Here is a 16,694-nt window from a genome sequence, read left to right as displayed (position 1 = left end):
CTACTGCTGGGGGCACTATATAAAGGGCACTGCATAGGGGTGGGGACTACTACTGGGGGCACTATATAAAGGGCACTGCATAAGGGGATACCACTACTGGGTGCACTGCATTGTGGGGACTGCTACTGGGGGCACTGCATAAGGGGGAACACTACATAGGGCACTGCATTTCGGGGACCACTACTGGGGGTACTGAGTAAGGGGTACCACTACTGGGGATACTGTAGGGGCACTACTATGGGCCAGCATAAGAGGGACCACAACTGCACACCGGGGGTACTGTATAAGGGGTACTACTGGGGTTAAGGTGCATATGGATGGAAATGTTCAGCATGAAAATAAAGGTGTGTGTTATGTTGACACGCCCCATTTTTAAGTAGCCACGCCCATTTTCTTGCCCATATCGGGATTTTTTTTTTTTTTTTTTTTGGGGGGGGGGGGGGGCTCCGTTTTCAAATTCGCCCTGGGCTCCAAATACCCTAGTTACGCCACTGCTAGTTAGTACAGTATATTTAAACTTGTTGAAACGTTACCATTGCCAGGATGAACCACAGCCAGGGGTCCATTCATCATGTTAAATATCGAGGGCCTGGCACGTAGCAGGGGTGGATAAGTTTTCACCGGAGCAATTCAACAGTGCTCCAGTGCGGAGACAGCTGATCTGAGAATCAGCTGCCTCCATGAAAATCAGTTGTCTCCATGATCCCTTTTACTGCTCCTTTCAGAGCAGTGAAACATAGCACTACCGAGTCTGACTCAGGTGTCCAGAGGAAACAGCTGGACAGGGGCACAGGTATCCAAAAGGATCCCTCTTTGTAACCTGGGACTCGTTCCCATAGGGATTAAGGATTGGGGCAATTCATTATAAAGGTAACGCAGGAGATATTACTGATATCTCCTACATACCTTTCAGCTCCGATCTTCTTGCAGTACCCATACACTAGAATGGAGACCTAAATTCATCAAACTCGGAAGATATAACATTTTTGGAACTTGACTGCGGGAGCCTTCTCCATCTTCCGTAGGTACTTTCTTCTACGAAAGTAGTTGAAAATGTTAATTTTCACCTACTTTTGTGGAAATTGAGTGGTGATGAATGGAGAAAATCCAGAGAGAGAAGTTGGTGACTCTGTTGCAGAGAGAGGAGTGCCCATAATTTGGGATGACATATTAATAACAGGTTTGGCATCCCTTGCAATAGGCATTGAATGGCAAATTTGAAAAAATATATAATCATTACCAAGTAGCATAAACAGAAGGGGCAATACATTTCCAAACTCTCAGTGGAAGGACCATGAGAATAACAGAAAGAGATATCCAGGCTAGATATTTTACTTTCTGGGAGAAGCAGTAACTGTGAAGGTAAAACAAATCTGTATAATACATAAGAACATGTTTAGGTAGGAAGGAGACATTGTAGTGCTCAAAAATTAGGAAATATTCCTTTAAATCTTTAGCAAACCACATATTCTGAGAATACTGCGGAAAGATTAAAATATAAAATTTTTGTTATTATGGTACTTTGGGGCATATTTATTATAGTTTGCAACCAGCAAGATTCATATTCCCCTCAAAAAATTTTGGTGGAATATACCGCAAATATACTTTAATAATGGAATGGGATTGAAATGTCGGTGGCTGTTTAGCGACTGGCATAGGTAAGTATACTAACCCTCCCCTGTCCCCCCCTAACCCTATCCCTCTCTAACCTCCCCCCCAGGGGTGCCTAAACTTAACACCCCCACCCCGCACCCTAAACCTAACCCTCCTGGGGGGTGCCTAAACCTAACCTCCTCCCGGTGGTGCCTAACTCTCCCTCCAAGGGGTGCCTAACCCTAATCTCACCACCACAGACCTAAAGCTAACCCAGTTAGACTCCCTTATACTTACCCTCCCCCTCCCCGCGGCTAATGCCCCAGACTTACCTTCGTTTGGGCTGGCATCCTTGGTGTTCCAGCATCGGGATTAACATAGGTGTCGGTATTTCTATGCCTATGTTACATCCCTTGCCGGGATTCCACTGTCGGCATTGAGACCGATGGCTCTCATCACTACATCCCTTAATAAATAGGCCATTTAATGTAAAACAGGTTTAATACAAACAATTTGGATGTGTAGCTTTCATGCCTGCTGATATCAGTGTGTGCCTAATTTCCAAGGAATCAGTGCACATTCCTGTCCTTAAGCAACTGGTAGTGACCTCCTGTCAGGTTTGCCGTACTGGAAACCCCTAGTGAGGGGTAGTGTTGGTGGTGTTGGAAGTATTCGGGGAACTGGCCTGGATATCAGGACTCCTCATCCACAGGTATTGGATGTTGACGAGACCTGGTCAAAGGTGCAGAGTCTAACCTGCAGGGAAGTGTTTGCCAGTAACCCCTCCAAGTGGGATATAGGCTTAGCTGCACCCTGCAGGCAGGTTGCGGTCCTTTGACCAGGTATCCAAGCCCTGTGGGAATAGAGACTTGAATATCAATGGCCCAAGGGAAGTGCCTATCAATGGCATTGTTACACTAGGAGTACACTGAGAGTTAATACTTGTGAGTATTCCTGGAATGAGCACTTGATGTACACTGGAGTCGATACTCGAGGGAGACACAGGTAATGATGCGTAGACGGACCTGTGCACCATGGGGGGGGTAGTCATGGGAGACAAAGGTAATGACATGAAGACGCCTTTTGCACAACAAGGTGGCACTCAAGGGAGACACAGGTAATGGCGTGGAGATGCCGTTTGCACAATGAGGTGGTTCTTGAAGGAGACTCAGGTAATGGTGTGGAGGTGCCCTTTTGCACAATGAGGTGGCACCCGAGGGAGACACAGGTAATGGCATGAAGATGCCCTTTTGCGCAATGAGATGGCACATGAGGTAGACCCTGGTATAAATGTGCAGGCGCATTTTTGCACTGCGGGGGTGCAATCGAGGAAGACACTGGTATTAATGTGCAGATGCACTTTTTGCACTGCAGGTGTACTCGCGGGAGACACTGGTATTAATGTGCAGGCAGGAATATAGGTCGCACTCCTGTTCACAAGAAAATACTGAAGACTTAGGCACACAGGCAGAGATGTTAGCTTGTACTGCTGCTCACTGGAAAACACCGGAGGCTTAGGCACACAGGCAGAGATGTTATAGCACAGTCACTGGAAACAAAGCTCTCAGCTGTAATTAGCACCACTGCTCACAGGGAACACTTGTAGCTTGTAATCACAGATGTGCAGCTGTGAGACACTCAGATAAACCTTCTAGCTGGAAATCACAGAAACAGCATGCACAGGTAGGGATGTTATTCACACTGGTGCTGAAAGGAGACCCTGGAATTAAGGCACACAGGCAGAGATGTAGATCACACTGCTGCTTGCTGGAAAATACTGGAACAAAGGCTTGGAATCCAAGGGAACCTGGAACAGACCTCAACTAGAACACTAGGAATGACAATTGTTGATCAGGCAACTTCCTCTAGTTCTGGGGGAAGATTTTTACCCAGGGGTAGCAGATTATTGGAGCACAGCGTCAGCTGACTGAGATCATGCTACCATTGGTTAGGAGGACTGTCACATGAGAAGAACTGTCATGGCGGTGCCCATGATGGGAACTCCGATCCCCAACATACACAGTCGACCATGGAAGTCCGCAGAAAGCACCTAAGGCAGAATACTCAGCATCCCAGACGTCTGACCAAAAGGAAGTCAGGGGAAGCCGGCACAGGGTGTAAGAGATAGCCGATCCTAGGCTGAACTCTGAGTGTACTCCCTCATTTCTGGGTGGGCACCGAACACCCATAAAAGCTCAGCTGGAACGCCTCAGAAAGACACAAAAAATACTTGAAAACACAGAAAACTCAAAAATCCGCCTTGAAAACACAAGAAGAACTGAGTTCCACTAGATAAATATATTTTCAGATATTCCTCCAACTCTCAAATCCAATTTTTTTAAAGTCTAAAAGGTGCTAGACTATTACATTTTTTTTTTAATTATCTCAAGAAATAATTGGAAAAAGGTCAATTTGTCATAGAAAGGTTGGTCACCAGGAAGTCATCGAAAACAGTTTTTCATCGTGCTCAAGATTGTAGTCAGAATCTGTATTATAATTCATCATTCTAATACCTCTCTGAGTTTTCTCCTTCTGAACTGGCTATCCTTGCACCGGATTATTTTGGCAAAGACTCAAAGAAGTGCATCCGAGTTTAACAGTAGAAGATGGTACCCCAGAACTTGAGACTTTGTTGAGATGAGAATCCATGACTGAGCTGTTTGAAAAAATTGGAGTAAATTTCTTAATCACCGCGGCACTAAAGGTAACTAAATCTGACAGCATCGGATTTTTCGAATCATAAATAGGTTCAACCCAGTCCCAAGCTTTACCTCAGAAAGATGAAATTATAAACTTTACTACATTAGTAGGCTTGATTTCAGACAATGGAGAGGATTTCATAATAGCGATGAAGTGTTCCACCAAGGCATAATATTGCGCAATGTCTCCATCCAAACAAATGGGCATAGAAACAGTAGATGAATCCTGAGTGGTACCTACAGGTGTAGCGGTAGTGTCATCTTGTGAATCTTCCAACTGATGGTGTGCTGAAATGTTTGACTCTGACATGACACTAGAAGAATCTTCCTTGAGTGAGGAACCGGAGACCCTTTCTTGGTGCATGAAACTTGAGACCTTTTCCTGGGATACTGAACTTGAAACTCTTTTTTGGGATGTAAAACTTGGGACTCCCTCCTGAGGTGTGAGACTCGGGACCCCTTCTGGGGAGTAACACTGGTAGCCTCCTGCTGAGGTATGACACTTGAACCTCCATCTTGGGGAGTAACACTTGGAAACCTTTGTTCCTGGGGTACAAGACATGACACCCCTTCCTGGGGTAAGACACTTGAACTCTCCTTCAGAAGTGTAATACTCGAAATCCCCTCCTGGGGAATAGCACTAGGAACCCCATCTTGGGGTGAGACACTTTAAGTCCGATCCTGGGGAATAACACTTGGACTCCCATCTTGGAGAATAATACTTGAAACCCCCTTTTGGGGTAAGACACTTGGAAATCCCTCTTGGGGAATAACACTAGAGACCCCATCCAGGGGTGAGACACTTTAAGTCCCCTCCTGGGGAATAACACTTGGAATCCCATCCTGGGGTAAGACACTTGAAATCCCCTCCTGTGGTATAACACAGGGAACCCCATACTGGGGTAAGGTAATTGGACCCCCGCCCTGGGGAAGGATACTTGAAATCCCTTTCTGGGGAATAGTATTTGAGACTCCCTCCTGGGGAACAAGATTTGAAACCCCCTTTTGGGGTGAGAGACTCAAGGTCCCCTCCTGGAGTACAGAACTTGACACTCTCTGTTGGAGTATGGGACCAAAAACCCCCTTCTGGAGAAGCTGACTTAGCTTTTCCTTTCGGGGTATGGAACATGAAACCCCCTTTTGGGATGAAAGAATAAAGACTTCCTCCTGGGGTGAGTGACTCAAAACCCCCTTTTGAGGTATGAAACTTGAGACCCTTTCTTGGGGTGTGACACTTGAAATGAAGACCTCCTCCTGGGGCATGAAACTTGAAATGAAGGCCTCTCCTTGAGGCGTGAAACTTGAATCAAAAGTCCCCTCCTGGGGTACAACACTTGTAACCCTTGCTTGAGGTGAGAGACTTGAAACTGAAGCCCCCTATAAGGGCACAGTACTTGTAATCCCCTACTGGGGTGAGAAACTTGAAATTGAACCCCCCTCCTGGGGCACAGTACTTGGAACCCCTGCATGGGGTAGAACACCAGAAAATCCCATCTGGGGTATGAGACTTGAAACTGAACCCTCTCTATGGACTTGGTACTTGTAATTCCCTCTTGGGATGAGAAACTTGAAATTCTCTTTTGAGTAGAGATCCTTGAAACTCGATTACTTGAGACACTCAGATAAACCTTGTAGCTGGAAATCACAGAAACAGCATGCACAGGTAGGGATATTATTCACACTGGTGCTGAAAGGAGACCCTGGAATTAAGGCACACAGGCAGAGATGTAGATCACACTGCTGCTCGCTGGAAAACACTGGAACAAAGGCTTGGAATCCAAGGGAATCTGGAACAGACCTCAACTAGAACACTAGGAATGACAATTGTTGATCAGGCAACTTCCTGGAGTTCTGGGGGCAGATTTATACCCAGGGGTAGCAGATTATTGGAGCACAGCATCAGCTGACTGAGATCATGCTACCATTGGTTAGGAGGACTGTCACATGAGAAGAACTGTCATGGTGGTGCCTATGATGGGAACTCCAATCCCCAACATACACAGCCGACCATGGAAGTCCGCAGAAAGCACCTAAGGCAGAATACTCAGCATCTCGACCATCACTGCCCCAGACGTCTGACCACAAGGAAGTCCAGTGAAGCCGGCACGGAGGTAAGAGGTAGCCGATCCTAGGTTGAACCCTGACACCTCCTGTTTATGTTGTGTCCCATTTTAACTGGTCCCTGTTATCTAATGGGTTAGTCTGGATTTCACTGTCTGTGGGTTTCTTGTAAAATTGTACAGTGGTTCCTTACAGCGTACTGTACCTGGGAAAGAGTAGAAAGAAACTCATTAGATTGAGACCCAGGTGTCTCAATTATTTTTTTCTAGTTGCTGGGAGTACCACTGCTAGTATTAGTATTTAACTCATTGTTTTTGTTGTTTTTTTTCCCATTTATTTTCCTACCCTAAATGGAATGTGAGTTTATTATTATGGGTATTGGAAATATACAGTGTCATATTTGCAGCTGCTGCAGGGTTCCATTAAATTCTCTAGTTCCAAACCTTTCTCACCACATTGCTGAGATTCCTATATAGGATTAAACTATTTAACAAATTCAGTGTGGCCTCCAACTCTGGTTTACTAGTGTGACTTGTACAGTACAGTATGTGAAGTTTTGTACTAAATTAACTGTGTGAAAGCTGTGCAGATAAGTATATGGACAGACTGGATAGAACTTGCTTGTGTCCTTAAAGCCATCAGATTAGTTAACTAAATACATGCTACAAAATGTTGATTTTTTAAAAAATTTGTTCATAAAAAAATTCTTAACCATTCTTTTTTGATTTACATTTTCACTCCTACAAAACAATTAACTTAGCCTGCTCCATTTTATCTAAAAAGCTTATTACAATGGGTTGGCTACAGTTCACAAAGCACAAGCTTAATACAAGTGTTAACTGTTTGCACCAGCTGTCATGTTGTTCAGCGGGGGTAGAGGCTCATTTTCATTAAGGCAACTAATGCAAGAATAAACAATATGGCACTGTACACAGGAAAGAAAATCTGAAATCTCTTCATATTTCTCTGCATAGATTGTCAGATAGTTTAGAGATATGCAGAAGGAACATGACATAGTAATTTCCCTATCTTCTGAGAGGAGAAGCAAAGATTTTACATTTTCTGAGAGACACAGTTTAATTAAAAAAATGGCTTAGAATATACAAATTATATGAAAAATAAAATATTCACTCAACATTGAAGCAATTATTAAAAATGACTGAAATCAATCATAATAGTTAAAGTTCATCTATAGGAAGTACAAATAAATATAAGCGTAAAACATGCACGCCACAGATAAATGCTGATAGAGATACATGCTGTGCAAGCATCTTTATTTTTAACACAATTATTTCTCCTTTTTGTTGATTGCATTTTTGCAGCACAAATTTAATTTATAACTCCACTCATTATATAAAATCATACTTGCCAATTCTCATGGAAGTTGCAGGAGGCTCCTGATTGTTCGGGGAGTCCCCTGCACCACCAGAAGATTAGGCAGATCTCCTGCATCCCTCCCACTTCCTAGTGCAGTGGGCATGATTAAGAGATTATACAGGGAATTTGCCAGTTTGTACAGAAGGGCAGAGCTAAAATGATGCCAATCATATCATTTAGCCCTGCCCACTTTTTGGGGATACATGAATTGCAGTTTTTTGCAGCAACGGGTGCAGGGCCTAATGACGTGGATAGCCTGGACCCTTCCCAATGTTGTCTGCTGCATCTCCTCTCTGGGCTTCTCCCGGTGAGGAGATAAAGTAGGTAAGTATGTATAAAATACTCGAATAGCAGATTGTCTTTCAACAAGTAGTTATAGCCACAATACAGTAGTTGTAATATTAAGTAGTAGTATAGTTTATGTTAATGCAAAGGTAATTATACCAACATATGTTAATAGGTTTTTGGTAAGCTAGATGTACAATATTACACCAGTCTTTAAGTAGGCTTAAAAACAAACCCAAGTAAAGTGTACACATTTCCACTGGACAAACATTCTTTTGCAAAATAAGAGTTTCAAATGCATTTTGTTTTGCATGCAAGAAAAAATACTGCTTGCTTTGCATGTATACAGGTCTGGTGCAAGGTCTATTAGCACCCTAGGTGAAGCTTCACCATATCACCCAGGGGAATAACTACAGTGGGTGGTGTTACTATGGGTCCAGGATCACTTCTGGGGTTTGCATCCCCTTAATTGACTCTTGCCACTGAGCATAATAACACTCCTTCCAGCATTCCCTGAGGACACATCTGCACCCACTAGTGAGGATGGAGATGGATGGAGGCGCAGCCATTGTGCTATAATGTGATGCGGATGCACTGTTGTATAATGTGAACTGAGGGCACTGTCTGTCATGATGTAAACTGATGTAATGTGTGACATCATGTGACCTGGAGGCACTACAATGTGGAATAATGTGATTTAGGGGCATTGCATGGCATGATGTGAACTTTGGGTACTGTGTGAATAATGTGAACTGGTGGCACTGTGGCATAATGTGAACAGGTGGCACTACAATGTATCATAATTCAAACTGGGGGCACTGTGTGCAGAAATGTAAATTGTGGCACTACAGGCATTATTTTGACTGGTTCATGGTGTGGTAGAAAATGAACTGGAGGGCACTATGTAGCTTAATGTTAAGTAGGGGCACTACCACATAGCATAATGTAAAATGTGGACACTCCGTGGCATAATGTGACCTACAACACTTCTATAGGGCATACAATGAACTATGGCACTATTGTATTAAATGGACAGCTGCTTAAGAGAGAGAGAGCATTGGAACAAGGGCACCTTTAAAATGTTGCTATGGGCCCCACACAGTTCTTGTTATGCCACTGCTACCACTTTTCTTCCCTCCAATACCCATTTTCCAGCTCATCACAGACTTTCTGGTAAGATTGTAATCAAGATGTTCTGTTAACTTATGCAGAACACTGCCCATGCCCCACTGCTGCCCATGGGCAAATACAGGTTTTCAAGAGAGATAATGTTGTAAAAAAACATGCTGCAGTAAGTTGGAAAAGCACACTCTTTTATGGTGACTAACAAGAATAGTGGTGTATTCATAATGGGCGCTAGTAAGGCTGATGGGTGTGGAAAGGTATACAGTAAGATTTGGGGAATTCAGCATGAACGTTCCTTTTGTAGTGCATCATTGAGCATCAGTGTAAATAAGGAATATGAATTGACTTAGAAACACATATACTCATGGTACAGTACTGTCTGAAGTTGATAATAGAATTGAGAATAAGGAATAAACTTCCCTCAGGTAGATCAGCTACAGTGTAAATCAGGTATATGAAAAGACAAAAACACGCAATCTCATGTGATACTATATGATATAATTAGCTTAAACAAATGTCCTTGTCATCTTTAGTATTAAATCATATACATGATAGTGACAAGATATAAAATAACAAGGTATTATTATTGCTAAAACATAAAATATATCAACAGGAGATAGATAACAATGAATGACAGTACAAAATAGTTCCAACTTGGAACTGTGCTGGTGAGTCAAACGGGCATGTAGCATAATGTCTGAGGTTTCAGATTCTCATACCTCCAGTGGCTAAAACTCCATGGACCTTAAAGCAAGAAGGATAATACCCTGACTGGGTCCAGAATAGAGGTTTGAGGGTTCCTTAACAAGTGCAACATCCATTTTGAGCTGCAACCCAGTAACTTTGCAAGAATTAAGACAACATATATAATTTTACTGCTGTCTGGCAAACTGTTGGCATGGGCATCTCCCCTCTGGGAAATATAAAACCCCTTTTTATCTTACATAGACAGCTTCCTAACCTCTTTCTGCAGAGTGTTTGATGAACCAGGGAGGACCACCTCAGCCGTGTTGGATATACTATGGCTTTGTCAAGGGTCCCATTCAGTGGGGCAGTACGCTGTACAGTTCAGAACTTTATCTTCTGAATTATCATGCAATGAGGAGGCTCTTAGTGCTGTTTTTTTACAAGGACTGTCTGAACTCATGAAAGATGAGTAGGCAGCCCAGGAATTGCCTAACTCTCTTAATTAATTAATATCTCTGTATAATTGTGTTGATTTATGATTCCAGGACAGAGCTCAGGAGAGGGCCCCAAAAATCATTTAATTTTCCAAGTCCAACCGCCGTCATCCACTGCAGAAAAGCCATTGCGGCTTGGCAGGTTCCGCCTCTCCAGAGCAACGTGAATGATATTTCAGAAGGGAAATTTGCTTATATTGTGCAAATTCAGGACAACTGGTCCAAAAGGCAGGGAAATGCTCTTTCCCAACTGATAAAGAGGAAGTCAGATGAGGTGGTATATTTACTAAATGTTGATTTTAAAATTGATTAAAATCAATCAACATCAATGTTGTATTTATGGGGATAAATCACAATTGTATTCCTACTTAAAAACCAAATCATAAATTCTTAGTAAATGTGTGATTTAGCCTCAGAAACACAACTTTGATGTTGATTGATTTTGATTTGTTTTAAATTGATCAAAATCAATTAAAATGTACCTTTAGTAAATATACCCCTAGAATTGATGCTTTACTCCCACCCAAAAAAAGATTGCTTAATTCAGGTCACACTGAACGCCCTCAGTCTGGTTGTAGCACTCTGTTTCATCATACCAGTTAGTGCTCCTAGGGCCTCCAGCAGATCCCAGTCTATGGTGTGGTTCAGTGCTGTATTGTGGCCTGCAGTGGATTCTTGTTCTGAGTGTTCTGGTGGCACTTCCAGTCCTGAGTTGCAGGTAGTTGAGTCTAGTCCTTGAGTTGCATTACCAGGTCCCAGCTCTGAGTGCCTCTTGCAGGTCTCTCGGCTGGGTTCACCAGGACTAGGTCCAAGATATAAGTGCACGAGATAGGGTTACAGTTCTGAATGCCTGTTTCTGGGTCTCAGTTCTGAGTCCTCCATGACCAGGGTGCAGGTCTGAGCCTCCCATGGCCTGATCCAGTTCTAAGCCTCTTGTGTTTAGTTTCAGTCCTGCTTACTTATCAGGTACCAAGGGGTATATTAACTAAAGGCCAATTTTTAAACCGATTTTTTAATTGACAGAAATTACCTGTATAAATCACTGGCCAAATCTCTCATTTACTAACATTCAAAGTTGAAATCGATTTTTAAATTTAATACAATATGGGTCAATTTTCAGGAGTGTTAAAATGATTAATTTGGAATGTATACTTTAAAATCACCTACAAAATTGACAAACACTTCCCTGTATTATATTGGCCAGAACATACCACATGCACTGTAAGCCACATAAACTAATTATAAAAAGGTTGGTACACACCGAAGCAATTTGAAAGGGAGCATTTAGCAGGAAAGTGGGTATTTCATATAGGAGCTTAAAAAAGTGGGTTAGGTTTAGGCACTAGGGGGAAGGGCTAGGGTTAGGCACTAAGGGGGGAGTGTTAGGTTTAGGATGCAGGGAGGGGGAGGAAAGGTTTATACACTAGGGGAGAGGGGAGGGTCAGGCAATGGGAAGGGAGGGTTAAGGTAGGCAGAGGGTGAAGGGTTAGAATAATGACTGACAAGTGTAAGTATTTTAACTCTGTCAGGATGCTGGCATCGGGATTCTGAACTCCGGATCCCAAGTGCCGGCATCCGGAACCCATCCCTTTTGAGGTTTGTCTTATTTTTTGTCTTTTTTTGTCTCCTTATTAGTCCTGCATCCAATTTGAAGAGGCAAACTGACTCCCCTATCAATGATTGCAAAGAGGAATCCTTCCACACTAGGGCTGCTACTGCTATGAGTGATCTTCATCAAATAAGAAGACTAGTAGTTTCAAATAATAATTGCCTGTGAATCAATTAATTGCAAGAAGAACAAAATTTGACAGCCAGCATCCTGTTGCACAGTAGGTCACTGAAGTGTCATGATGGCTGTGTTAGCATTAGATCTTCATCCAATATCCGCCATCAACCAAATTCCCACTACCAAATTCCATCTCAATTCAAATGTACCAGAACAGAAATTCTTCAGCTGTACCTGGACATTAAACAAGAAGTTATTGTTTGCCTAGAAAATGCCATTTTACTGACTATCCACTACAGATACGTGGACAGATATGTGGACAAGTTGTATTGGTCACACTAAAGATTACATGACTGTAACAGCCCACTGGTTGATGTATCGCCTTAAGCAGCAGTATCTAGACACAATGCTTTCACATCTCATTTGCAAGCAGAATACTCTCTGTTTTACTGTCTTCACTGAGAAGCATACCAGTGTCAATCTGTTGGAAAAACTCAAGGATGTGATAACAAAATGGCTTCCCCACTAAGACTCCCCTTAGGATTTACATAAATGACCAGGGAAGGGGGGAATAGGGGGATATAGTTTGAGCACAGGATATAATATATTGGATATAATTAGTCAAAAGAATAATGAAAATCCACAATTATAAATATCAAACCCTAGTATAGGTGTCAAGCAAAAATATTATAAAGTGTGGAGGTGCTCCCCATGAGAGTATAGATAAACGTAGTATGGGGAAGAAGAAGAAAACTCTCTTGTTGGGGGCACTCGAATGTAAAGGTTATAATAAGAATAATATATAAAAAATAACTTTTATTAGATATATTTTAAAATACCAAAAACAAGTCTGAGCCTGTTACTTATTGGCATTACTGTTGGAATAACAGCTATAAATTATCACAAGCAGAACACGAACATACATAGAACATAAGACAACATATAATACAATACTTATCACAATTATGTGAAGCTAAGTGAAATATTACAAATAGGTCTATAATTCTCTGTCTCATACAATATTGAGACCTATATAAAACATATACTAGTTCAATGACCTCATAATGTCGTCATAGCACAATGGCTAATCAGAATTACGGCAGAAGCATACAAGCAAATCTTCTAGAAAAGAATGTGATAATAACCATACAATATTCAATATAGGTTACGTGAGATATCACAGCACAATAACACTGAACAGTAATCAGAGAAATACAATGATAAGGGGGTCAGATGAAATAATAGCTGACCCTGCAAATATCAAAATGAATATAAGTAAATCACAGGTTGTAATGAGAGGCAGATCACACGTAGGTCGCCTGTGATGCCACCCAGGTACTTGTAGACAGTAAGGTTATAGGAAAAAGTAAAGCTACTCCTTTATGTGGAGTTTACAAAATAGCATCTGCTGCATGCCATTGTATAACCATTGAATGGCATGTGAGCGTACTATAAAGGTACTCCCAGGGTAGGGAATAAGTACAATGAGTATCTGCTGTTGGACTGCGTTAAAAAGAAGGTCCTGGTGTAAACATTGCAGGAACCTCTAATAGGCACACCCCAATGAGAGACAATAGTTATCGTAATGAAATAACACAGCATAGGTTTGCGATCTGTGCTGCTGCCAGTCATATACCAAAGGTAGTGGTGAGTGGTGGGAAACCCAGATCGCATATGCAGTGATAGGAAGAAAGAGTATGAGGGTAGCTGCACTATGGCTAGTACAGGACAAGTGGAGCTCTGTTGCCCTAAAGGTATTGCAGGGTCACAAACTTGTCTCTGTTAAATAAAGCCACTCAGTGCGCTAAAGAAAGTGTAGTATGAAAAGTACCTGAGCGCTCACCTCCAGGGAGCTGGTGTGTAGTATAGAAAATCGGCCACTAGAAGAGCCTGTCAGTATGCTGCCATGACGAATCCCGCCTGTACACAGCCGGATTCGCGGGTCTGAGGCGCGCGTTTCACTGTCGCTTCCTCAGTCAGATGCATCCATCCCCTTAGGATTTGTCACAAGTAACATTGTACAAGCATTAAAATTATGTGAATTTCAACACGTGCCATGTTTTGCACACACAATAAACTTGGTGGTAGAACATTGCAGCAGCTGCAAGAAAAATTAAATTTGCCATGCCACCAACTGAAGCAAGACTTAGGGGTAAATTTACTAAAGTAAGAAATTAGAAGTGGAGATGTTGCCCATAGCAACCAATTAGATTCTAGCTATTGTCTTCTAGAATGTGCTAGTTAAATGTTAAGTAGAACCTGATTGGTTGCTATGGGCAACATCTCCACTTCTAGAAACCCGCACTTTAGTAAATATACTCCTTATTAGCCAGGTGGAATTCCCCACTTTATATGCTTCAATTACTGTAGCCATATGACATACACATCAAACCATGAGATATGGAGAGGGAAGACAAGTTAACACCTTACTGCGGCACAATAGAGAATACTAGACTTTATTCAAACAACTGAAACAATTTGAAATTGTAACTTGTAAAGTAAGTTCAGACACTGCCAGCCTGACTCAGGTCATACCCTTAATTAAACTATTAAAATGGCAGCTAGAAAGCTGAAGGAGGCAGTAAAACAACGCAATTCCGCTAAGTATGTTTGACTTGCAGATCAATTTTTTTTTCACTGTGACAGGACCCAAGGGTTTACAACATGTTGTAATTGGATCACTACATTTTGGCAACCATGCTTGATCCTAGGTTTACGTTATATATAATATCTTTCTCCCCAACTGACACAGATCTTAAGAGATGCAAAAAGTTCCTTGTGAGCAAAATATCACCTCAAGTGGCACATAACATGATGTCTCCTGCTACAGTTTCTCCTTCAAATGTTGCTGCCAGTAAAAAAATTACCATTTCCAAGAGACCCACTTATGATGATAAGTCAAATCAGTGCACTAGAGTGAAAAATTATGACACCTGGTCAGGCTTAAAAGAATTTCCTACATACAGTATATTCACACCTCTACCATGACTCAATCTGATACAGTGAGCATCAATAGAATGATGGAGGATTCCTTTAATTATAATGTACAAATTAGCATCTCACACAGTTCCATTGAATAATGAGGGAAAAAAGCAATTTAGAGCCCCTTGTGCAAACTAGCTATGGTGCACTTAATCCATCCTCCAGTGTGTACTCGGACAGAGTGTTCAGCATAGTTGTGTACCTTGTGAGCAATTGGCATAAAGGGGTATTTAAAAAATAAGTGGAAAAACTGATGTTAGTCGAAATGAACTATAAATTCCATGAACAATACAATTGATGCCGATTACAAACTGAGAATATAATGGTGGAATCCAGTGGGGATGAAATAATATTGTCTGATGATGATATTAACAACAGAGAATTTTGAAGATGATGACATTTTGAACTTTGAGGTTGATTAACACTGTTAGCCTTAAGTCTATTGGTAGCTTGGTTTTACCAAACCACCAAAATATTTTCTTTTTGGGGATCCAAACAAACCAAGCACTTCAGCATCAAAAGTGGCAGTCCCTGTCACTGAAGTGTTTAGTTTGTTATACTGTGCATGTACTTTTTGATATACAACATAAGGGTGGGTGGGAGGGCCCAAGGACAATTTAATTGTTCACCACTTTTTATTATTTGCTTTGCCCACCTTGCTTTATTGGTGTACAGACTACTAGCCTGTTACTCAATCTCCATATTCCTGTACTAGTCTTAAGCCTGTGATTTGCTGTTTGGAGTAAGTTTGATGGTGATCTAGTTTTCTACTAGATGTTACTCTTGCAGCAATCGCCTGTATTGGCCTGAGGCCTGTGTTATGCTGTTTGGGGAAATGTGTTGGTAATACATTATATTTTTTCTTCTAGGATTTACTTATATTAGTTCATAATTAATGAAAACTTTCTATAGGGTCGCATAGTTTATTAAACTTCCATCCTGTCTATTGCTGTGCCACGATGTTTCATAGATGTGGTACAGTATATTTTTTTAAACTACCATGTGATTTTGCAACTGCTCTGTTGCTTAGTTTAGCCAAACAGCTTGTTGTAGCCCTTGAACAATATTAGTGAAAACAATATTGTGAGTTTTGAGGTGGAACAATAAGAATCCAAATTACATGATTTTTGCTGTTTTTATCAAATTTTTTTAAAGAAATCCAAAACCAAGATTGAAACTCTTCAGGATGGTTTTACCAAAACTAAAACATGACATTGATTTAAAAACAAAACCAAAACATGGGGTCTGCATAAATATCTACTTCAAACTTTAACTTTTGTTGTCCTTCTTTAATGTGCTTGCTGGCTAATGAAACATCATAGTGGAACTGTGCTGTTAACAATAATGCTAATATGAGAGTTGTCCTGTATTCTCTCTGTTTACTACAAGATAGGTCATATGACTGTGGTTGCTATGGCAGTCACCTGCAGCTTGACAATCTGCAAATTATTAATAGCAACTTGAAGAAACTGTGTGATATCAAAAATAAAGCACACATACAAGAAACTGCAGCTTTAAGCATACAACAATACTGTTTATTTTCACAATTCTATCAAACTAAGTTTGTTTCAACACTTATACACAAAGCAAGCTCAATGGTATATAGTGTGATGAAAGCACTTTCAAAAGTTGTGTCCCCTAGGTGGACAGAAGCTAATTGGCAAA

Source organism: Taudactylus pleione, unplaced genomic scaffold (assembly GCF_031769625.1).
Source record: "Taudactylus pleione unplaced genomic scaffold, aTauple2 ptg000095l, whole genome shotgun sequence".
Taxonomy (NCBI): domain Eukaryota; kingdom Metazoa; phylum Chordata; class Amphibia; order Anura; family Myobatrachidae; genus Taudactylus; species Taudactylus pleione.
Note: the sequence above shows the minus strand (reverse complement) of the source record.